At 42.3% G+C, this 25,477-nt stretch overlaps 1 protein-coding gene and 1 long non-coding RNA gene across 4 annotated transcripts in view; both read right to left on the bottom strand.

Moving 5' to 3' along the window:
* ITPK1 (inositol-tetrakisphosphate 1-kinase) overlaps positions 1–25,477 on the bottom strand; it is a 150,082-nt gene that overhangs the window by 123,884 nt on the left and 721 nt on the right. The gene's annotated exons all lie outside the window — the stretch shown is intronic.
* On the bottom strand, positions 1,766–25,477 carry LOC129736562 (uncharacterized). The gene is made up of 3 exons (XR_008733343.1): positions 18,587–25,477; positions 6,013–6,392; positions 1,766–5,693 (listed from the first exon to the last, which is right to left on the bottom strand). It is a non-coding gene; the product is annotated as an uncharacterized LOC129736562 (long non-coding RNA).

Here is a 25,477-nt window from a genome sequence, read left to right as displayed (position 1 = left end):
CCTCTGCTCCTCTCTCATGAGACCCCACCTGGAGCACTGGGTTCAGCTCTGGAGATTCCCACAAGGAGGACATGGAGCTGCTGGAGCAAGTCCAGAAGAGGACCACAAAGATGATCAGAGGGCTGGAGCACCTCTCCTGTGAAGACAGGCTGAGGGAGTTGGGGTTGTTCAGCCCAGAGAAGAGAAGGCTCCGGGGAGACCTTCCAGCACGCCTAAAAGGGACCTATGAGACAGCTAGAGAGGGACTTTTTACGAGGGCATGTAGTGATAAGACAAGGGGGAATGGCTTTAAACCGGAAGAGGATAGATTTAGATTAGATGTAAGGAAGAAATTCTTCACTGTGAGGGCAGTGAGGCACTGGCAAAGGTTTCCCAGAGCAGCTGTGGATGCCCCATCCCTGGAATGCTCAAGGCCAGGCTGGATGGGGCTTTGAGCAACCTGGTCTAGTGAAAGGTGTCCCTGCCTGTGGCAGGGGAATTGGAACTAGATGATCTTTAAGGTTCCTTCCAACCCAAACCATTCTACAACTCTGCGATTTACATTTTTACAAAATGAGCAATAACCTCACACTAACAGGTTTACAATCTTAATGCTTAATATTACATACTTGCTCTCCAGTACCATGATATGTTCAATTAGCTGTCGCACTGAGGCAGACATTTTCTGCACGTGTTGATAACACTTCTTGGTACTATAACCATAAAACACTTAAAAATTTTATTCTCTGAAACCAAGCTTCTAAAAATTCACATTTTGTATTACTCTTATCAACTCTCCTCCCTGTTCTACTTGGACATGGAGAATTCCAACTGAAGAAGTGCAACATATTTGGCAAGCTAACCTACAATGTGCATAACTGTACTGACAGCAATTAACTTTTTTTTGGAGGAGGAAAGTGAAAGAACAGAACAAAAAAAATGACAAAAGGTGAACTGGTTTGGTCTCCTAAGCTCATTCTTAGGAATGCTGAGCGCCCACAATAAGCCTACAGTAAGCAGGCTTTCTGAAAGTGTCTCGCAATTGCTTTCTGGGAATCTGACCCCTTCAGGACTTCTCTTAGTTTTACATATCTGCCATAGTCAATCTTAACAATCTCGTTGGGGCTTGCACACAACTACCTGACAAAAACATACAGAAAAAGAAACCATATTAGACACAATAATTTACCAGAACCACTATCCACAGTTCATCCTAACTAGACCATCATCCCTCTAGGCAGTGCATTTGGAAAGCATCCCACACCATTGACCCAGAGAACTAACACAGCACTCTGGGGTTCTAACAACGCAAGTAAACTCTGACAGAAAAAAAATAAATAGAAAAATTCAAGAAAACAGTATGGCTTCTTCAAGTGTCTGGAAGGTTTGCAAAGAGTTTGCAGGTCACCTATCAAGTTAATGCTCAGCATATTAAGACCACTTTGAAGCATCTGTTGTAACAGCGTAGAGGCTTTGAAGGAGAAATTTTGTCATAATCATTGAAATGCCAATAAAGAATTATGGGTATCTGGGGGGAAATCTCCTTCCTACAAATGCATTTGTAGAAAGGGCGTAGGCATGGCAAGCCAACCTAAAAAGCCCTCTGCATCTGCTAGATTCTCACACATTCAAAGCTCAGAATTTAGTTTCTTGAACAAAAACAAATAAATAAATAAAGGTACCTAAAGCAGACTTGTACAGAGGCTAGAAGCTGCCACTTCCACACCCCTCCCTTTGCCCTCTCCCTCTCACCTCTCTCCAGCATGCTACACGGTGCTCCATTTACTTTAACAAGTCTTAACCTGGATTCCTCTTGCCTTTCACTCAAATAAAAACACTCTAGTGGCTTGCTTTGACATTCTGAGAAGCAGCTTCAGCTGCTCTCATTTTCAACATAACCATATTGCACCCACACCATCAGTCCAGCATGGCCAGTGAGACAAGGCTCTGCTGGGCCCCAGGCTGGTACTGCAGGTTCTACAGGTCTCCTGCTACTAAAACCAAGGGGTGCAGGGAGAAAAGCACGTCAGCCAAGTCAGCTTTCATCTAGAAATGGTTTTTAATCCACTAACCCTGAAACCAAACGTTATACATCCACTGCAGCTTTCCAAGACTTTGGCAACCAGCCTTAAACGAACCTTTTGGGAGTTTTTATACAGGCCAGACACCCACTGAGACACACATGAGAAATGTGTAATACACAGTATTATTTTATTCACTTCTTGGATCTCTAAAAGAGACTGGGCATTTTTCTGGCAGAAATTAGAGATGTATTTAAGTTCAGCAACTTGCCACGCAAAAATGAGTTCATTCATCTCCAGCCAAGCTTCAAGTAAGATATATAGGTGTCTGGGGCTTTTTCCTTCATGCAAAACTTCATTATACAAACAAGAGAAAGTTAACACAGGAAACTTAACATGTCTGCTCACTGAAAAAAAAAACCATTGCAACTTTTTTTCCCCCCTCCATAAAGGATGGCCCTAATGTTTTGGCACTGTTACAAGTCAGACACCAGGTCTCCCTCAAGTTTCATGAGCTTCGAGAGCACTTGTGACTCCTTTTCTCCTACACTCACCAAGTGACCACCGCTTGCACATGCAAGGAACAAATTTTCCTCTTCATTTATGGAACCAGACTCATAGATTCATAGACATAACTGACAAGATCCTATGCCGAGAAGATACTGCATCCAGCCGTACACACCATCACAGATACCAATCCAATGTTTCATCAGGTTAAAAGGACATCCATGGAAAGATTTAGCGTAACATAATTAAAAGACATTCCTAGAAATCTTTTCTCCTCAAACTCTGCATCAGTTTAGTGTCACATAACTATTCTAGTCAGTTCCTCTGTTTTCTTTGCTCCTTTGGAGATGCATTTCAATTTTCAGCCCTCAGTTTGGGACACTTACAAATGCAGCTGTTATTTTAAAGAGGACAGGCTGGCAAGCTGGCTAAAAGCCATTCCAATATAATTTGAAATTGGGTTTCACCTTTATTTTGCTACACAGCTCCCCCCAAACATGTACGAACCATGTCAACAGCAAACAAGAGCACCTGGAACCTGAAAAGTGCAATTCTGCAACCTAGTACCCTGTTGGAGAAGAAAAAGATGTTTGGCAGAAAATACACGGTACAAATTAAATAAGTGTGAACTGGATTGCTTTTCTCCATTTGAACAGATTCAGATGCCAATACCAATAATGGGCATCTCCTTTCCCTGTAACTGACTATTCTGCTTGAGTTTACAGCAAAACAGATCAAAGAAAAATTATTTTACTTTATTTGGAAGCATCACTAGAGAGGCTTGCAATAAAATGAAAGCTTGGCAAGTGATGATCATACTGTTTGAAAAATATTCCAGTTATTGACAAATGGCCAGCCTCCCCAAGAGGCAACAGAATAGAGCGCATGACAGCGCTGCAGCGAATCATCTTGGTGATCTGCACAAACTACACATGATCCTTGAAATGAAATAAAACGCCTGCAACATGCAATATTTGAGTATGTCCTACTTACAAGAAGAAAAGATCTAAATGAAGTGACAGCATATTAATAAATGTTTTTTATTATACACCATGCAGAATAATATTAATAGCTGATGTGAACAGTGGCAGGGGGCAATAAAAATAAACAAAAAAAAAACCACCACAGACACACACCCTGAGCAAAAACCTTACCAAAAGTTCAGATAAGAGAACAGAGTCTTCCATTGGTCCGACTGGATGGGGCTGCAGTTTGAGGGCTTGGAAATACAATACACAGAAGAAGGTACTGCTGCCAACCTTTTAATATTAAGACAATGTAGGTCATGAAGACTCATAGAAATACACTAAAAGCTTTGGGCAGAAATGGACATAGGATTGTTTTGCACAGGACCAGCCAAGGTCATAACGCGCAAACCTGAAGCTGGAGCAGAGATCAGACAGCAAGGCAAAATGTCTTCATCACTCACGATAGTTTCTGCATCTGAAAAGAGCAAAACTGTATCTCCAAGAAATCTCCACTCCAGCTGGTGAAAATTCCCTGTCCAGGCATACAGAACACTTCAGAGAAATGCCATCTATATGTGTGTTACAAACATATATTTTATCAGGCATTTTATCTGCTTTACATTACGCTGAAGTTTGCTGTTAAAGAAAGATTAAAACTCTCCCTATTTCTTTCAGCCCATAGGTTTCTTATACATATGCTTTAAGCAGCAGCATATGTATATGTCTGACAGAATACCGATTTTTTTGTTTGCTTCAAGTGGATTGTTTACAGCACAGTAAGAGGGGAAAAGAAAAAAACAACACACCTTTTATAAATCATAAAACACAACTACTGCCTGTTTTTTATCCAAGGTGTTAAAGACAAAATGCACATCCCTCCATCAGGTAAAGTGAATGACAAAGTTCTTCAATGTAAATCCTGTTTGCTTACAAGAAATTTAGAGCATTGCATCTCTCTGAACCAAACAATTGTTTCTGATCAGCTTCAGCAGGCACCACTTTGCCCAGCAGTGCCAACACCCACAGCGTGTGCCTTGCTGTCTCCCACATCCCTGACCTTCCATAGTACATCCTGCTACTAATCTCTCACAAGACACAGTGGGGTACACACACACAGGGTGCTCTAATTAATCCTATTTTTTTGTAACTTATCCTGGACAGCAGCTGTTACACCCATAGTTTCCATCAGTGACAGAGCACATGTGGTTTAAGACTACAACTTTCCCAGATTTGGCCAGGGCACGCAGGAGCTGATATACAACCCCCCAAATGCTATTGCATTTTTTAACCACACTCTCTTGTAGCCCAGATTCAGACCTGCTGGGAGGTCTGCCACACCGCATAACTGGAAGAACCAGACAATTTCTTGGGCCTCCTCAGATTTTGCAGAAGCTGCCTCAACAAGCTAAATCATACTATCATATCAGAGCTCTGTTACTCATAGGTTCGTTCTCACTCCCTCTCTCCAGAAAAAAAGCCTAAGGCCAACAGTTCAGCTACATCTTTTACATTTGTTTCCCTTTATGGACTTACCCAGATTCTCTGGTACCTGCCCCTCCCCATTACAACATTGGTGTGATCACAACAAGCTGATGAGTTATACAAGATAAATCCCTCTTAAAGGGAAAAATAAAAAGCTAAATTTCTACTCAAATCCATCACATTACCACTGTCCTTACCACTGCTAAGGAGGCAGATAAACCGATCCAGCTTTTGAGTAGGAGCTGGAAAGGCAAACACAAAGGCACACAAGCTGTTTTCCTCTGGGTTATTTTTGTCCAGGTCCGCCTTGAAACTCACTCTTCAGTCCCAATAATTGGCAGCAACTAATTAGAAGGCAAAATGCAAGCAGTTTATTAAATGTTTGATTAAATGCTGATTACATGTTTGATTAACCATGATCACAGAACAGATCTCCCTTCAACAAGCTTACTCATTTTCTTTGCTCACTTCTTTTGTTTGTGGACATAAGAGATAAGAACTGTGGAGATGATGCTATACTACACATTGGGCTGTCAAACCTATAGGTGACTGCACAACACAAGGCAAGGAGAAGCTGATGATTCCTCTGCTGTTTCAGGTTGCTTTCCACATTGCCCATCTTCAGATGCACACAGCTAACTCCCGTGTTCTCTCTTCAGGGCTTTCACATTTGACTGGGGGGGTGTCATACACAAGATGAGGTCAAAGATACTGCCTGAATGACATCACAGGTTAACTGGAGACACAAGCAGCAAAGAAAGGGACTTGTAGAAAGGTTACAACCTTTTAACTGCTGTAATTCTGAAATAAGTACAAGGACTTGAAGAATGATTACACTTGGGGGAAAAAAAAAAATAATCTGTGTGAAATAACTTAAAATTATGATGAAAATTCTGCATGCCTTAGACTGATCCCTGAATTACATCTGCTGAAGAAAGTTATTTTTGTGCATGCCATTTGCTGTCACTGAAGAGTTATCAGGTAACAGTTAATGAAAACACCTGAACCACATAATGCCATTAGAATTTTACACACAGAGAAACATACACATTTACCTCAATCTCTTAGTAAATAAAAATAACATTTGCTCAAAATATTTCCAGGAATTCTTGTTTGTGAAGGCAAAACAAAATCCTTGACCAAGCATCTTCTTTTTCACCCCACTAGCACATCTGCAACAACAGGATTTCTTATCCCAAAAGTCTTTTTTTTTCCCAGGCAGCATGTTTTCACAGCACTTTGCACATCAGATCCCTGCAATCAGCCGTGCTTCATAAAGAAGGAGGCTACTCCACACCCAGCTTTTACGTAACCCCCTCGCATGCAGTTGCTCAGTCTCACTGACTTCATTCACACTGGGTGGGTATTACGTGCCTACTTGTACTTGGGGAGTTTCATGCTTGGGTCAGCACACAATCCAAGGTGCCACAGTAAGCTGCAAAACACACAAGCATCACCTTAAGGGCAGAAGCTATTCCAATTTAGCAAAAACATTCCTCTTCAAAATCATTACAGTCCTCCAGAACAATGAAGTTGTGATGGTTATAAACTGGTAAGTCAAAACCTTGCAAAAGTTGCGGTCCAAGAAGCCATAAATTGTTGTTATCTTATCTGGACTACTCCCTTACATCTCAATGAAATACTACATCACCCCTAATTATTTTCTCTAATTAGTTTACAGATAAAAGTAAAAAAATTGCCAGGATAATTTTTTTCCAAGCCTAACTTGAACACCTACATTTTTTTCCTCTATCAGAATTCTAGCCCCCATTCTCACCACTGCCCCAAGGTGGTCACCAGACAAACATCACCCCAACCCCACTGACAGCTCTCAGACCTGCCAGCCTGCAGACCACCCAGCACCCTCCATAAGGCACAGCTAACCAACAGCCCACCAAGGTCACTCCAACAGTATCAAGGCCAGCCCTGATTTTGCACCAGAATCCTTTCTCAAGGCCTGGCTTCAAAAGAGATGATTTTCAGTACAAAGTACTAAAGTGCAAATTTTTTGAATCCGCAAAAGCACTAGCCTGCATATTGGTCAGACATAACACCTACAGTTCTGATCACTAATTTCAGATGGAGTTTACAACAGCAGCTAAGTGCACCAGTGCACTTTCAAACCACAGAGGTATACTACAGCTTGCCTTATATCCTTGTCTTACTTCAGGATATACAGTCAGGAGTGATGCCTGAAAGATTAACAGACCATTTCATTATGATTTTATTCCACTGTTTTCACACTGTGATGTTCTCCTTAGAAAAATCCCAGTAAGGTTATACCTAAACTTTTTCGGGAAGACTCTCCCTGGTGAATGTACTCACATCACTAGGGAGAAAAAACAAAACTATAAGACAATTAGGAAATGAAAGAAAGATCTAAAACTGCATTTTTGGCCATTTAAAGCTATAAACTCAGAAAGAATGAAAATGCTCTTATGTCAAAACAAAATTTTAATATTGTTAAAAGCAGTGAGATTTCTCTTTTTCAATTATTTATCTAAACTGTTTACTGCAACTATGGCCCTAACCCGTAAAGTCTTGCATCCTACCTAACAATAAACTACTTACAGATGCTTCTAAAGATAAACTGCATGCTAAACCTCCCACTGAACTCCTTCCTCTGCCCATACACAAGAGAGAACTACAGAGGGAACATACTATCAAAGATCATGTTTCTGTTTCTTCCCCAAATTTTACCACTGCTTTGGTGCTATGATTGCTCAAGATACATTTATTATCTAATGTCTCTATTCACCTACTGCCATACAGTTGTTGTGCTGTAATTTAATGGCACCAAGCCAAACATCACTGGTCTTGCACCTTTCTAGTAGTGTATGACATGCTTATACTGCCAAGTACCAAACACTGCCACTGATGATAAATGTGCTAGGAGAATACGGGTGACAGAAGCTGCGGATGAAGCTTGCCATCACAGACTCTTCACACAGCACTACTGTTTCTTACCTCCTTTCTGGGTTTTGGAGAGGAGCTGCATGAGCTCTTCTTTGTAAGGCACTGCGCCTTGAGATGTAAGGCACAGATCTGCTGTCGTATCAGACAGCTGCAAGATTAACACTGCAGGCTTCTATCCTCAGTAAGATCCCACCAGAACCAAAGGGCTTTTACTCAAACCACACTCAAGGCAGAACTATATGCTAAACCCTCTGATTTTTATCATATCTCATCGTAAGTCTTTATCAAAACAGCTAGTCAAGCACAGGAATCACAGTGCCATGCTGCTTTACCTTGGGTAACAGCAATCTTTCTCGGGTGTTGATTCCATGACACTAAAAGCAAAATTTCTGTAAGTCATTTAATACCAGTATAGAGAGATTAACTGGATTTGTCTGGAAGTGAGTCTTACTCAGGAAACTATTCCTCCCACCTGCACACATTAGGATCATACGAACAGTGGTATTCTATCCATCAAGGCTTCCACTTGCTATATACATTTTACATAAACATGCAACAGATGACAGTCACTTCCCAGTAATTAAGCTACGGAGAAGATCTCCAAGGTGTCCTTGAATAACTAGCTTAGCAGATTTTCCACGAATTGACACCATTCAGAACTGAAGCTACAGAGCACTACTCTAAAGTAGTCAAGCTGTTCCTCTTGGAAACTCTTTTATAGCAGAAGTTTGTATTTGTTCCCTGAGCCCACATAAAAAGGTGTTTTTTAAGAGCTTCAATGTAGAGTTTTCATATGAAATGGGTTTCCAAACTGATAATATCTGAAAAGAACATACTGAGTCCCATTCAGCTCTGGGGGCCCCCACCATAAGAAGGACATGGACCCATTGGAGCAAGTCCAGAGGAGGGCCACAAAGATGATCAGAGGGCTGGAGCACCTCTCCTGTGAAGACAGGCTGAGGGAGCTGGGGTTGTTCAGCCCAGACAAGGCTCCGGGGAGACCTTTCAGCAGTATAACAGACCTTCCAGTACACCCAGGGGTCTTACGAGAAAGCTGGAGAGGGACTTTTTAGAAGGGCATGTAGTGATAGGACAAGGGGGAATGGCTTTAAACTGGAAGAGGATAGATTTAGATTAGATGTAAGGAAGAAATTCTTCGCTGTGAGGGTGGCAAGACACTGGAACAGGCTGCCCAGAGCAGCTGTGGATGCCCCATCCCTGGCAGTGTTCAAGGCCAGGCTGCATGGGGCTTTGAGCAACCTGGTCTAGTGGAAGGTGTCCCTGTCCATGGCAGCAGGGTTGGAACTAGATGATCTTTAAGGTTCCTTCCAACCGAAGCCATTCTATGATTCTATGAATGCCTCAATCAGAACACGTCCCAGGGACAGGAGGCTAGACTACAACCTCTGCCTCTCATGCTGGCCCTCATTATTTCAGCTGATGCTATTCTTTACATGCCCACACATCTCGCTGCTCTGTCACTTAGATACTCCTTGGAGCAGTGGGGCTTCCACTGGCTGCTTCCCACAGGCTCTGGCTCAATGGTTATCCTGGCCACTTCTGCATCTCACCCCAAAAGACCCATCTATCCTACACTCCTTTTGTGTGGAAAGAACTTCTCTTCCTCCATCCTTCTATGCTCATCCTGCAGTACCCACTGTCTCCATTTGCCATTATTAGAAAAGCTGAACATTTATTCTGTTCATTCTGGGACCCAAAGACAGCAGGCTGAAGAGTCCGCAGCCTTCCCAGTCCTTGTCTGGGAAGGTATTCTAACCATCCCAGCTACTCTCACTCCAGTGATACAAGACTTGGTCCTGTGACACAAGGTGGCAGCTGTGGTCCTGCCCTTTCTGTCCTCCACAGCAGGGTGGCCTCGGAGGAAAGATAAAAACATCTGCTAGGGAGCATCACATTTTCATACCCAAGATAACCAATAGTGAGCTTTTGGAGGCCAGTGATTATTTTGGACATTGCCTGTCACAAACTGGCACCTGCATAGCAACAACAATCCTGAATTTCATAAAGCAGTCACAGCTCTGCTTAATTTCTTCAACACAAGCAGGACCATACAGAAATCCTTCCAAAAAGGAGACCACATTAAACATCTCCTCACATTCAAGACAAACAAAACCCAAAAAACCTCACAAACCAACAACCACCAGCAGAAAACCATACTTCAGAGGCAAGACAGAGACAGCAGAAAGACAACCTCCCACTGGTCACGAGCAGGGGAAATCTTACTCTATGCGCAGACTGACAGTGTCCCATAGAACACACCTAATACGGATCAACTGAAACCATATTCACTACATTAGAGAAAGAAGACATCAGCCGTCTTTCCTAGATTTAGTGGCTCACAGCTGTCCATTTGAAAAGCAACCAGGAGAGGAGATACGAGGCCTTGTAGTCTAAATAGCTTTCATTCTGTTTCAGGCATTTTCTTCTCTCCTGTGAGAGACACCACTCCTTGGGACTTTCACATACAGAGAGAGATGAACTGTATGTTCCGCTGACATACTGTTTTCAGTCCTGTAGATGAGACAACCAACATAAAGAGAGACCCACCTTAAAATACTAAGCTTCATCTAAAGCAAGTTAGCTGCCCCCCTTGTTTTCTCTTGGGAGTGTCTATATTATACTCCTCCACTTTCACCGCCAGGATATGATCTGGCCAGTGGTTCACGGCTACATCCTCACCTGTAAAGGAACACCAAAACGCTGCCTGTGCTGCCTGCTGGTCACTTGGAAGAGTTATTCTGCTACTTCTCAAGCAACACTTCAGAAGACACATGAAATGATCCTATTTTTCAGAAAAATAAATTGGGAGCCTTAAAATCTCCTAGGAGATCCAGGGCCTCATTTAGAGGAGAAAAAATAGTTTCTTGGTACAATGGTAAACAGCAGATTCCTTCAGAAAAATTGCTGCAGAGCATACCTGATCTTTTAATTTTTAAATAAGCATGACAAAACCAAGCTGCTACCCACTCCTGATACAGTCCTCAGCCAGCCAATCATCGGAGTCTTTCAGATGTTTATTACAAGTAAAATTGTGTATAATAAACACAACGGAGTAAAGACTTCCTGAAGAGCCAGTCCTGTAAACAAGCTGCAGATGTGAAAGAAAATGAATCACTTCTGAGAAGCGATTTTTTTTTAGCTCACAGCTAGATGAGTAAGTTACACAGCACCTTCTTAGATAAGCTCCTGTAAGAAGAACAAAAGACTCCTACTTTTTGAGAGCATGTGGTTGTGGGTTTTTTTTCAAAGTTCCTGTGTTAAGTAAACTTTTATCACTAAAAAACCCTCCCATTAGCCGCAGCAGGTTTAGGTTCAAGCTCAAATTTATTTGTATCTTCCAATGTTTCTCTGTTCTTCTGTATATAATAAACTGAAAATATTTACTCGTTAACTGCCGTTCTCTCTCAGACGTATTTAAGAGAGAGGTAAAATTGTTAAAACATGTTGGGTCCTCAGCAACTGGGTTCAATGACTTTTACAGAAATCACCACCAAGCTGACAAATTTTAACAACTTGAATTTTTAATTTGGAACCATGCTTTGGAACAGACACATGCAAATTAAGAGCTGCTGACAAACAGCAAAATAAAGTAATAAATGGTTTAGCTTCCTTTGAGATCCAATGATCTATGAACGATATGAATTCAGAATGCTGATATGTGGCTGAACTGGCAAGTCTGTATTATTTCTGCATTTAACAGGTAGGAAAGGTATTATACTGGGAAATTCACGGATTTGCTTAAGTTGCAATGAAGCCTACTACAGAACCAAAAGCCAAGCCTGTTTTATCTGCAAGGCCTATGCCTGATTCAGGAGACTTTCTCTTCTCTCTCTTGGATCAGAGATTATTCCTTAACTTGGAAACTCATTGTACAATCCCCCACCCCAGTGAATAGATGGAAGACAGCAAGATTTAAACACATTTCAATTGTCTGCAGCTCATTTACATGTACTTAAACTTTACTCATATTTCAAAGCTGTCTGGGCAATGTGCTTCAAACTTCGTAGACAAACTATTTACAGTACACAGCAGGAAAGAGCCACCTCAAGTTTTTTTGGGACTGGCCTTGCAGGAATGCCTCTAAGTTCCTGAGCTCATACAGGTGTCCAACACTGATATGAAGACATTTTGAATAAACAATTTTCTGAAATGTTGGCAGGGAGGGAAAAAGCCAGGGAAAGAATTTTCACAAAGACATACAGAGAATGGGAAGAAAAAAGTTAACACTTTAGTAGTTTTTATTTCATAAAAAGGAGGTCAGACTTTACTGAAAGAAAACCTTCACACTGTTCTTATAGAAGGCTCCAACAATTACCCCCTCGAACCTGAAGTGGCTGCTGAAAACACACACACACAGAAGCATTACTGTCTTAAAGACCAAAAAATATTTAACCAAAAACATTCTCTAGCACAAGCCTTCCTTTACTATATCACCAGCACTGCTAGGCTGTTCCACTCTGCCTGGATCAGCCCCATTCAACTGGCAATCTACTTCAATTTAGCAGGAGAGGAAACAGGGAGATTTTACAGGGACCACATGCATTTTTGCGAAACAAAAATTTTGTCTTTCAGGTTTCACTACCAGCAGCAGCAAGTGTACTAAAGATCTATTCTTACAGGGAGCTTTCACACCCACATATCAGTCAACGTAAGAAAAGGTGGCGGCAGCATTAACAAGTAACAGGAAACTCAAATACTATACTTGGTCCTACAAAAACATTTCAAATTACGCTACTGGATACTTCCCTGGGCCAAGCAGGCATTCGGAGAACTTTCAATGGCATTGTGGTTGCATGATTTAATTACTACCTACCACATTTTTGATTCTTGGCCATCAATCGTAGTTATCAAGCCATTATATCTTTTAAGTGCCTGCTCTCAGTAGTTACGGTACAACAAAGCAAGAACAAACCAGCAAGAGCAGCCCATGTGTTGATCCCAGATATGCCACGGAACTTGTGCTACTGTGAACAAGTTAAATTTCCATCCCTGTCTCAGGCCTTCCATTGAAAAAAAATAAATAAAAATGACCAACAGATGTATCCAGTTCCCAAAGAATCCAACCACATAAGTTTTCAACAGTTTCAGAGGGAGCTGGATTAGGCAAAGGTCTGCAAATGTGCTCAACTATTACCAAGGTCAAGAAAACTCAGTACCTTAACAAGTAGGAGTTTTCAGAATCTTAGCCTAATTCATATGCAAGGATTACTATTTCAGGAGTAAGCACTAGTACAAAGAACTTGACCCTCATCTAATTTGTCTACAGAACAACAGATTTAGAGATCTTGATCTTACACATCAGGAAACAGCTTTGCCCTAGAAGAAATCTGTGGTAAAGCTGCCTTAGAATAAATGACTGTTTCCAAATTCTTTGCCCAAGCTACGAAGCAAGCATCTTAATTAAGGTTTACCTAATTGCAGTTAGTGTAGTTTGGGATAGGGGGCAGGGAGGACATACGCTTTTCCACAGTGCACTGGTACCAAAGCTGACAGGCAAAGAAAGAAAAGTAACTTCAAAAAAACGTATTAGCTGTAGTAAATGCTTTGTGTTCCGTGGTTTCAGAAACACATTTTCCTGTTTGAAGAAAGCTCTTCTGTCTGGTTCTTCAGACCTTTTTCACAACGACAAACAGGAGAAACTAGGAACAAGGGAAAACCAGGGAAGTTACTTGTGAACAGCCACAGCACCTCAGACCAAAGGTCCAACCTACTCTGCCTGCAGGGTGGCTGTTCTCTCTATTCTATAACCAAAGACAGAAAAGAAACAGCCTAAAATACTGTTTTTCTTCAGGGGTCTCTTGCAATCAGAGCTACACTGTTTAATTACCACTGCAACAATACTAGAGGAAAATCTGCCAAAAAGGAATGGGATTAAGCATTACATTTTGATAGATTATTCAAGACAAACAAGAGATCATATCACAGCACAAAAATATTGTGCCAGCCCCCACTCAAACAATAACTATTGTGAGCCAAGATGCAGCACTTACACTGATCAGGAAACTGCTTAACACAGTAGCACAAGAATAAGAAAAAAGTCTTACTAGAAAAGGTGGTGGTCAGCACAGTACACATGTAAGTGAAAGTCTGCTGCAACTGTAATTCTGCATTATGCACCTCAATTTATTTTACTTGGAGAAAAGAGACAGAACTCTCCGAAGACCCTATGCCTTTCTCGTTCAGTCACTTCTGGTTCCTTCCAGCATCATTTCAGGCTCCAAATATCAGATTCCCAGTTGACTCAAATGACCACTTATATCCCACCAGTCTCTTAGAAACATTCACAATTAAAACACAGCAGCTGACCAGCACAAATCAAGTAAAGTCTTCTCTATCCTCCATAGCCTTTTCAGGGAGATACAAGCTTATATGCTAAAGGTCCATGTGGTTTGATTACATTACCCAGAACCAGTGATAACCTGTTATATAGTTTAAAAGATAGCCAAGAGATACTTTAAATTACATTTATAACAGACAATAGTAAGATCCACAGGTTTTACTACAAAAAAAGCAAGTTCTGATCCACAAGAAAGTCCTAACTTGAGGTGCAGTGCTGTTTGAAAAAATGCAAATCCATCACTAGTGAGTAACATAAGTGATGAAGATCAATGCCCTATGGCATATATGAAGAGTAAAGCTACAGACATGTTGCACTAACAAAAGAATCAGAAGAAAAAGTTCTTGAAACAAAATTAGCTCCAAACAAAAGCAATTTAAACTTGAGGATGGCTATGACCAAAGATTTTTCACCCTACTGAATTGTGAATAAAAATTTAAAAATTCTCTCAGGTGCTGAGAATTGGAGGCCTAAAATAACATCAGAAAAAGAAGAAAATGGAGCTTCAAGCCCCTATCTAGCACGAAGCCTGTACTTTCTATTCCTCAAAGCGTGCTAAAATTTTGGTCCTATAAAGGCCAGGAAAAGGGTAAAAAAATCCCACTCTCTTCAAAATTCACTCCAGCCTGGACAGTCTCTAGACTTTGATCTATTCATTGAGACAGCAGAAAAGGTTACACCAAAATGTCAAGCCCCAAAGTCAAAATATAACCCCATCCAGCACTTGTCCGCTTGCAAATAGATGCCTTTTCCTCCTACAGTCCCAGCAACCAGGAGCAGCTGAAGGCACTGCACAAGCACAAACCATTTTCTCCCCATAGATTAAACCAGTTTTAAAATGTGGCAGCTTTGAAAAAGAAAACTGACTGATAACGGGTACTGCTCGATTTTATCATCACGTACTCTACACAGCACATGGTGTTCTGACCCAACGTGCCAGCAACAATACTTCTCCCCTTCTACTCTTACGCTTTCCCCTTTTCTGCCAGATACAGGGTGCAGGTCAGCAATTACAAATACTATTTCTTTTCGCCATCAGCCTTTCATCAAAATACTACATTTGCCTCCCTCACATACACTTTACAGGAGTTTTCTTTCAGTGCTTGAAAACTACCAGATTGACAGCTCCAGTGAATTAAGCTCCCTCTTTGTCAGCATAACAAGAGCAGCACCACAGGCAACCTCAGAACAAGCTCCCTCTATCCTCCTCTTCCCACTCCTCCAGCTAGTAAGAATATCTGAATGCTGAGCTTCGTACACAGCTCTGTCATACCATACAGCACCTTGTAAAGAGTCTCTGATAACGTGGTTTACTCAGACTATCTCATAGGACATTAATGTTAAGCCACACCTGATAGAAACATCATGAGTCAACACATTTGCGTGCGCTCGGACTCGGCTCATGGTTTTAGAGTTACTGTGCTGTCTGGCACAGGTGCATGTCGCTAGTCTTTCTAAAATTATTTTCTTTCCCAGACAGTCTTTAGACAACAGTGTGAAAGAATGCTGAGTTAAAGCAACTCTTAAAGCCATACTTGAAAGTAAAGAAAGGCAATGTTAATTGAAAACCAACAGAAAGACCAGAAAAATTCAATGCTCTCAGTATCAGACAAAAGGCGGGTGCAGATTTTATTTCAAAATGAATTGAACATCACGAAAGGGCTTCTGTCACTGCTGCAGTACTACTACTGTAGTTCACTTTTGGGGAGGGCTCCTCTGCTATGTTGCCACTTAAGCTGGTCAGGCAGCAAATGTGGATCTGGACACTCCTTCACTTACAAGAGGCTTTTAGGTTCCACAAAACCTTCCGCTGTTGGTTGTAAGTCACAGATTAGCATGCACTAGATCAACTTAGAACCTAGCTCCTAAGCTGTACCCAGCTTTTAGCTCCTTCTCCCTCTTTTGCAAGCTTTTTTATTTTTAGTAGGAAAGTCTTTTCTCTTTGGGGAAGCACTTTTGACTTCTGAAGCTCTTACGACATCTTGACTGGTTCCCCACACACACACACTGGTCAAGAGCCAGGGTGTTTTAGTAAAATGAACATGTATACACATGTCTAAAAATAAGTAATACCTGCTCCTTTACAGGTTGGAGGAAAAAAACCCACACCAAAACCACCCCAAAAATACCCACAACACAGCAGAAGCACCTTTATCTTTTCTCTTGTTTTACAGGAAAACTACAGAATAGCCAACATGCGCCAAAAGCCTCCTTACGTTCCTGTGATGTTAGAAATGAAAGTGAGTTCAAAAATGCATTAAAAGACTTTCTAACTACAAGGAAATAACCAACATACTCATTGAAACTGACATGTTTACTAACTAACATACCTAATGGGGTTTAAGTGGTCACTGCTGGGCTCGCTAAAGCATAGCACCTTGCTGAAGCAGGCAGTGCTTCACAGCCCACCTATACAAATGACAACACTTTCCATTCTTGTAGAGAAACCTAGCTGACAAGATAAGAAATAAGCCTAGTCATTACACCAATTCTTTTAACCACGGAACTAATTTCAGAGTGTCAGGAAGAAAGGACTGCAGTGTTGTGGCTGCCAGTGGGGCAGGCGTGGCATGTCACAAGTGGACCTTTATGATATCATTTCCTTCCAGTGCCATTAATCACCCCAGACATCACTTGTTCTATCAGTTATTAACCAGTTGCCCCAACACGTAGATAACTTTATCAAGGCTAGGCAGTGAGAGTCATTACGAAGCATTACAACATGCAGTGCCAAAGGCCTTTTTCCCAAAGAATCCTCTAAACTATTTCCTCAAGTCACCAGCAATTTAAAATGTGATTTCAGAAAAGGACAACTATGTTTCTTAAAGCCAAAACACTGAAGTCAAACCAGGTCTCTTAAAGCACCAATTTTCAGCCTGTTAGTGCTCTTCAAGGGGGAGAGACTCCCTCGATGTGCACACACGTCTGTGGTGTGGTCTGATGGGACAAACATGGGGCTTCAGAGCAATGGCCAGGAGCATCCCAGCTCAAGATTTAGCATTTTGTCTTTTGCTACAGACATGTCTCATTGAAGTATTTTCCCTCCTTTGCCAGTGGCACCACGGAGAATTCAATTTCACAAGGCAGTGCCTCAGGACCTGGACCAAACATGCAGAACCAACGTGTTACAGAGGGAAAGGACTGAAGATGGCTTATTGACAAGGAGGAAGAAGAGCCTGTGAGGAATATTATGAAGAACAAAAGTAAGCCTGTTTTTTCAAAGACCAAGGACCAACTTCACAATCTTGCAAGCAAACAAGCATGACTCAGCAGTATGTGACAAGACAAAACAAGACACTTCACCAACTGGCATCCAAGGGGAGATTAAACAGCTCAACGTGAACTGACTCTGCTTCCAAGTTCCAGGCCTGGCTCTGCCAATTACTTTCCTATAAAAGCCATTAGATCTAGAAACATGACCTGCTCCACGCTACAGATCAGACTTCTTGGAGCCCTCAAAGCAACCTCAATGAGCACACACCCTCCTGCCCACACAGGTAGTAGCCTGGCTGTGAGAAAGAGACTCCTGCTTTGGTTGCCAATTCACAGGAATTATTTGACAGAATTTGTATGAGTGGCAATCGCACCCTGGCTGAAATAGCCCAAGCACTGCAGTTGGAAGGAAGAGAACCACAACTAAGAACATTTTACTTGAAACTAAAGGATATCCCCCTCATTGAAACCCAGTCATTTTGAAAGCCATTCCTAAAGCACATGGTTTCATTGTTTCACAGAACTCGAAAAGGAGAAAAAGAAGATAACCAGAGAGAAAAGGGTTTGTTCCACAGCACTACGGCACAGATGTGCTCAGCATAGGTGCTTATTTTATCTATTATCACACTTACTTTAGCGTGTTTCACATGCTCTGCTTCCTTGTTACTTGGGACATGTTCAAGAATGTCACCTCACCAAAAAGGGTCAATGTTCTATTCATCTCAACAGTTACCTGGCCAGTATCAGGCGATAGGCTGTCAATCAGTACTTCCCAGGTGCAGTGCATTAAGGCAGAGCAAACATCTTCTGTCATCTCTGACACCCCTCTCGGGTTGAGCCTATATATTTGAAAGAGCTACACACATTTTGACTGTGTGCCTAGACTTCCCAAGTCATGACTCCTAAATTAGTAAAGGGGCTTCAAACTACTTAATGTACACAAAGGACTGTTTCTCAGGTACCTTCTGCACTATTACAGACTGGACCAAACCAGGTGACCTTGGAAGAGGTCAGCATCTCTGCCTTGAAACGGGACCACAAGCCCGTGTCATTCCCAGCATGCTTGTCCAGCGTGGTCTTAGAAGTCTCAAGTAATTAGTATCTCTGCCTACCTAGACAACTGCAGTATCTTTTCCACTTACCTAGCATGCCTCCTTCCTGGCACAATCGAAGCCCTCTACTTTTTGTTCTACCTACAATGACACTGGGGAATACACTTTTTTTTTTTTTTTGGGGGGGGGGAGGGGGGCAGAGTAATATTATTTTTTCCTCCTACAACAGCTTTTTACAATGTTCAAGACCTCCAGTCCTTCTCACTGCTCTCTTTTGGGCACTTTCCAGCTGATCTGCCTCTTCCTTGAAATGCTGTGCCCCAAACCAGAGGCAGTAGGTGAGGCTACTGCAGCAGCAGTCTTATCAGTGCTGTGCAGAATGGTGGCATTACTTCATGTGCCTTGCAGGTTCTGTTCCAACTTACGTACCCCAAGATGACATCCACTGGGACGTGCTATCACTGGGATGACACAAACTTCCTGAACCTGAGGTAAATGATTGCTAGGCCACAAAACAGAGGCTATGAAAGGGTGATTGTTATAGTCACTTCTGTTGCTTAGTGGCTGTGCTCCATGTTCCCGTGAAATAGTTCTGCAAGCACAATGCAGTAGGCTTTCCGTCAGAAGGATGCCTACCAGTAAGCGTTCTCAGAGATTAAGAAAACACACATCTATCCAGTTCTTCTGGGGTGTAAAAATCTTCTCTATAGACTACTGGAAGTAGCTGGAACCCAGAAATACAGTGCGCTTTTCCTCCAAGAAATACACAGGTTTTTTGCTACTACCATCAACACTTCCATGGCTTAGTATAATTTCTACCATTAAGCTAGTTGCCTTTGTTAGAGCTGATGTTAAAGAAACCTACCCACCCATCCCGCCCCCAGTTACTTCTTGTGATACAGTATTTCAGACTGACACAAGCAACAATAGGAGCTATTGATCCAAACATGTATATTTTATTTTTAAGGCTGTAAAAGCTAACTGGCATAAGCCAGACATTTAACAAAAGCAGTATTTAGGGGGTTTTGTGAGGAATTGGGGTTAAAGAAAATCCCCCAAGTTCTTCCTGGAAAAAATATGCAATATACTTCATGGCCTGCTATATAAAGAAACAGATTAATTTAATACCCTCAAACCAGCATTATTCTTAAATCTATCTTAAAACTCATGCTTATGCACAGGTTCCTGTGCACAGGCCACGGCACACAAGAGATGATAAGCAGAGAAAAAGAAAGCCATACAGATCTACAACCTGACAATAGTGTTTACCATGTTATGGTAGATTTAGTAAAGAGAGTACCTTCTCATAGGTGCTAACAGAAGGCTTAACTATCACAGAAACTAAATGGGCAGAAGTTGAAGAATCAATTTAGCTTAAAGAAAAGGAAAACAACAAACAAGTTTGAGTCACACAAATCTAGATCAGGCATACTAATATTTTGGTAGGAAAAAAATCATTGGTTGGTATGTTCAATAGATTGATCTAGAATCAGCATCAAAACAGCTTCATCACAACTCAATAAAGAACAATTAAAAAAAACCCAACACCCGCAAACAAAACAAACCAACCCTCCACAGTGATCTGTCATACCCAAATGGTCTTCAGCACAGATGACGTAGGCTCTAACAGGAGCTACATACCCAAAGAAAAGTACATCCCCTTGCATAAAACCAAAACCTGCTGAACTGATGCAGGCAGCAATTCAAGAACATGGTCTCAAGTTTCAGAAGAGTCTTCAGCAGTGGGTAACACCTGGGAACCTAAACCAGACCAAGAAGCCTTAGCTTCCTGTGTGTCAGTGAATGCCATCAGTCTGTCATGGATGATCTCCCAAGGAGAGAAGATGACAATTTGGCTTGTTCACTAAAAATCAAGAAAATCGGGCTTTACTAAAAGGCGTTCTCAATTGCCTCATTTCCACTTACTTTTGTGGTCAAAATTTGATTTTCTGAGAACTTCTGTAATTTCCTGAGAACGTTTACCTCCCAGATGCTCACCCTGTTTTTATGAAAAAACTGCAACACAATAAAATCTGACCACAGATAATCTGGTTGTTAGAGATATAGAAGCACAGTTCTTCTGTCTGTCAAACTGCAGGATTTATCGTGACATGGATTACATATTCAGGCAACTCTTCAACTCCTTTACTATTCATTTTCTACACAATATGAAGAGAAAATTCTGACTCATTACATATATAGCTACACAGAAAAGCTACCATTTTGTGAGTTGCACATGTGAATGCTTTTGCCCAAAATAACCGAGAAGTAGCTTATCATTCAGAATGGCATGACTTTAAATTACCTCCTCTTCAATGAAGCATATTTCACTTTAGCTTGTATCACTGTAACATATTCACATTGCCCTGTCTTTACTGGCTCGCATCTCCGTGGCTTCCAGAAGAGACTATATTAACAGATGACATACTCAACAACTACCAGGGAAACGAAGGTTTTTACAGAGCCAACAGCCATTTGTAAATGGCTGCACCTCATTAAACTGAAGTGGTGCCAAACACACACAACTCATTTGCTGAACAAATATATGCGTTTTTCTGTACTACCACCACCACTTCTCATATGGCATGCACAGGAGTCTTTTTATGCACAAGTCTAAAGAGACCTAGCAGTACATCTATGCATATTTTACAAAAGGATAATATGGGTATCCAATAGCCTTTACCACCATCTGCAGTTCATACCACAGCTCTGTCATCTCTCTAATGGAATAGGGCTTCTTCATTTCCCTAACCTTGTATAAATGCTTGCACACCTGCACAATGACAATCATTCCAAGGTCAATGTGATGAGCAGGGAACCGATTGGATTGACCTCTTTGGCAACTGCATAACCACTAAACCCTGCTTGAGACAGGGGACCAGACCAAGCAGCTACAGAATGGAGGAACTGTTCCTTTCAGCAGTGGCAGGGACACATGACAGTGTCAGAAAAACACACTTAAACCACAGACTCCTAAATTCTCAGTCAGGAGTCCCTAGAAACCTTGCCTTACATTTTATCAGGCTATAGATACTCTATGTTTTTCCAATAGCCAGCTACCTAAAGCTCTGGGACTGTGCCATCACCTTGGTAGAGCAGAGTGTAAAAGGCTCACAGGAAAGTCTACCTGAGATGCACAAACCAGACATTTGGATGCTGCAGCCCCGTAAGGGGCCCTACACAGGGAACTGCAACCAAAGCATATATGCTAGCAAGCAGATAATACAGAGTTCAACAAAAAGCATAATGTCCTAGCAGCTTCACTTAAAAGCACAGGACAACTTGGTAGTAGTAGCTCCTTAAATTGCCTCCTGACTAATAAATACACTGAGGAGACAAGAAGCCTGTACCAAATGCCCACACAGAAGAGCTCAATTCCACCTCCCAACTCAAAGAGGAATGCCCTCATATCAGCAAGGCTGAGAGATACTCTCTTCTCCCCATGAAACTGTACCGATGCACAGAAAAGAATATAAAAGCCTTATTCTATCAACAGCTTATGTATAAAGGAGTTGCTGGGCAGAACTGTACGCTGCTGTGGGAAGCAGAAACCAGAACTGAGAAGGCACCTCATCCCAAGTAAATGCCCCTGCCATGGTGCTACAGATGTAACATGGAAGAATGGCTATCCTGGCACTAGCGAGGGAGCTCACATTTCTCTCTGTACACAGTGGCAGGTTCAGCCAGAGGGCTGGAGCAAGCCTGGCCCATCTTCAGGTTCGGTCTCCCTTGGGAGACACCAGCTGCAGGCTTGAAACCTGGCTTCCCACTTGCCAGGCCAAGTGCTCCATCTTCCAGGTCAACAGCTCTCATGCTGCTATCCAGGGACCACTGATCTTCTGCAACAGGCCTGTGAAACCATAATGCCTCCTTGCTCACCACACCGCTCAGAAGCCTGGAAGAGATGCAGAATCTGCATTAAGGGCTGCAGAGAGCTCTGACCCAGTAACTCAGGAACTACTGGTCTGGGCGCTAAGCGTGGAGGTAGGTATCACCACAGGCATTGCTTTCATCTGCTTAGTCTACACCTGGAAGGAACAGCCAAGGCTGTTATGCTGTACAAAGAGTACAGCTCAGGCAGGACACATCCAGCATGCCACAGTGAGGACCAGAAGAGCAGGTGAGCAAAAAGGCCTTTGATACAGGGAAGATAACTTCGTGAATATAAAGCTTAGACAAAAGCCCCAAGACACTGTGTTCAGGCAGGACAGCTGCCATGTCAGTCACACGTATTACCAGAACTTTACATACCACGTGAAAATTTCAAGAAAAGGCAGATGTCTGTAAGTGCTCCAGTAACAAAACTGGAAGAATTCAGATGCCAAAATTTAACAGGGAAACCTACTGAAACCCAGCAGCCTAGGCTGCACTTCAAAGATGGGTACAAACATGAGGAAACTATCTTAAGGTTCCTGCCCAGTCTTTGTGGACCAGAAAGCCAAAGCCACGTCTGCCTATATCCCAAGGCAGCACTTTAACTGCTGGTCCACTTGCATGGTCCCTCATGTCTCATTGCAGCTGAGACAACAACATTGCAGCTTAGAAGGACTGCTGGAGACTAAACCTGGAACCACTCTTAAGAAAACCGTTCAACACCTGGACTCACTCTCTCAGAGGATGGTTCAAACAGATTTTGAAATGTCTGTCCATGTTCCCTATTAGGACACCAGTGCTTCGCACTAAAAGTGGATGCACTGGCACACTGCAAAGAAATTAGGATTCTTCTCATCTTAACAATACCCCTCACTTAAACCCAGCATGCTGTGGGAGCTCATGAGGATGCTTCTCTTACTTTCCTGGATTATATAACTGCTTCATTGCAAACCTGTACAAACAAAACCAAACTTTGTAGTCATCCAGAAAGTATATCCCTAGGCAACAGGCAAATAAATTCCAAGTAACAGTCACCATAAAGTACACAGCGTAGACAGACAGACACATAGTCCACTCTAACACATGAATCACTATACAGGAATGAGTATGCTTGCCTTATTTCCTACCATAGACAATATTTCTGCTAAGATATATGTTAAGCTTGGCACCACTTTTCCTGCAGCAACAAAAAGCTTACAAACACACAAGTAATCAAGTAGATATTACGCATAAAACACTTGAAATCTTTGCTAAATGAATACAGCTTCCCACCAGTGTCAATGAAAGTTACCAGGAAGAAAAAAACGGAGCATCCAAGATATCAGCACAACCTGCTTCAGCGACTATACTGATCTTTAAACCAACCACTTAACTCCACTTCTACGGAAAGGCTAATATTAAATGCTTTTTAAAATATCGAAGCATGACTGAACAGACATCTATCCAATGTCTGCAAATGCTATTCTAAGTGAGCTTAGCCTGTACAGAATGCGATAGCCTAATTTTCATTAAGAAATTAGGGAAGTATAACAAGAGAGACACTTTGGGGTCAATTTCCACAGCACTGCAAGGACCTAGAACTATTAATAAATTTACACAGTACACAAAGAAATTGTAGATCCATGTTATGTAACACAAGTGTAAGGAATTTCTGAAGTAGAAGAAAATGAAGCAAAGAACCTAGTGAAAAAGAGAAACAAGGACAGCAGAGGACAGAAAGTCAGTTTTGGAGATTCCTAAACATGTAAGAATCTACAGCATGTAATACCAAGAATGAAAGAAAAATCACTACAAAAAACATTTTCATGTGTTTTTGGAGATTCCCCTTAATTTCTGGGCACAAAACCCAATCTACACCAAGCCTCAAAGCCCCAAATTTTTTTATGCTTATTAGAGGTTGAAGCATACTTTTGAGCGTCACAAAAACTAACCAAAAGTCTCTTAGGTAAGGTCACAGCTTAGTGTTATGCATCTGCAGTATTTTGTTTGGAGAATCATGAAATTTAAAGAGATATTAAACCCGAACCTGTGCCCTCTTTCATACTTTAAAAAACTCTGCTAAGTTTTGCTGAAGTTTGACAGGAGAAGATACAGGACACCAAGAACACAAGCTGATGTAAAAGCTTCTGTTGCTTTCTTGAAATAGTTCTCTGTTTCTTCTGCCTCCTTCATCTTTACAGGAAGGAGCAAGTTCTGCCAACAGAAATTTCACAGGGACTGGTGTTTTCAGCATGACACACTTTAATGAAGTACATTTGAAGTCTCGTAAAATATATTCTTCAAAGTCTGAACAAACGTCACAGAAACCAGAACCCCAGTTACTTACAATACTTTCAGTTACCAGGAACTGATTTCATATACTTGCTATAAGCTTACTATTAGAATGAAATAAGAAAAAGCTGTTATTCAGTATCAGAAGCTGTAATGTGTGTGTCACAAGACCTTGGACCTACATGGCGTATACGCTTCCAATTAAATAATAAAATTGTGTAATATGCTGCATATATTATCCTCTAAGCTATGCAGATAAAGTCTAATTGCAGCTTATCAAACTAACCTTTACCTTTGGGACCGCAGAAAATAGAGACAGTTTATTATTAATAGACACCTCCAGACCTCTCATTCATGTCTCAGGCGAATACCGGCTGGCCCAGGGGCTCACGTACCCTAATTTCACGTCCCCTCACACAACACGAAGGAAGGCTGTTCCCAGCAGTCTGACCCTTCCTAATGGTAACCCTGCTTCAGCTCCCCGCCTGCGCCAGGTCTGCGGAGCCCCCGGCGGGGCTGCTCCGGCGGCAGCGGGTGGCGGCCGGGCAGCAGGCCGGGCTCGCCGGGCCCTCGCACCCACCCCGCACCGGGGCTCCCGGGCCCGCGGCAGCCGCCCAGGTGAGCGGCGGGCAGCGCACCGCGGGCACGGGGCGGGCCACCCCGAGGGCACCGGCCAGCCCGGCCTCCCCCCGGTCCCGGCGGGCAGAGCCGGCCGCGGGGAATCACGCACCGAGCACAACTCGCGCGAAGGCCGGCGCAGGCCACGGCCGAACGCGGGGCGGCCCGGCCCCGCTCCCGCTCCCATCCCGGGGCCGCCGCCCGCCCCAGCTGCCTCGG

This window comes from Falco cherrug, chromosome 7 (genome assembly GCF_023634085.1).
Source record: "Falco cherrug isolate bFalChe1 chromosome 7, bFalChe1.pri, whole genome shotgun sequence".
NCBI classification, from domain to species: domain Eukaryota; kingdom Metazoa; phylum Chordata; class Aves; order Falconiformes; family Falconidae; genus Falco; species Falco cherrug.
This window is presented reverse-complemented; position numbering and strand designations above follow the sequence as displayed.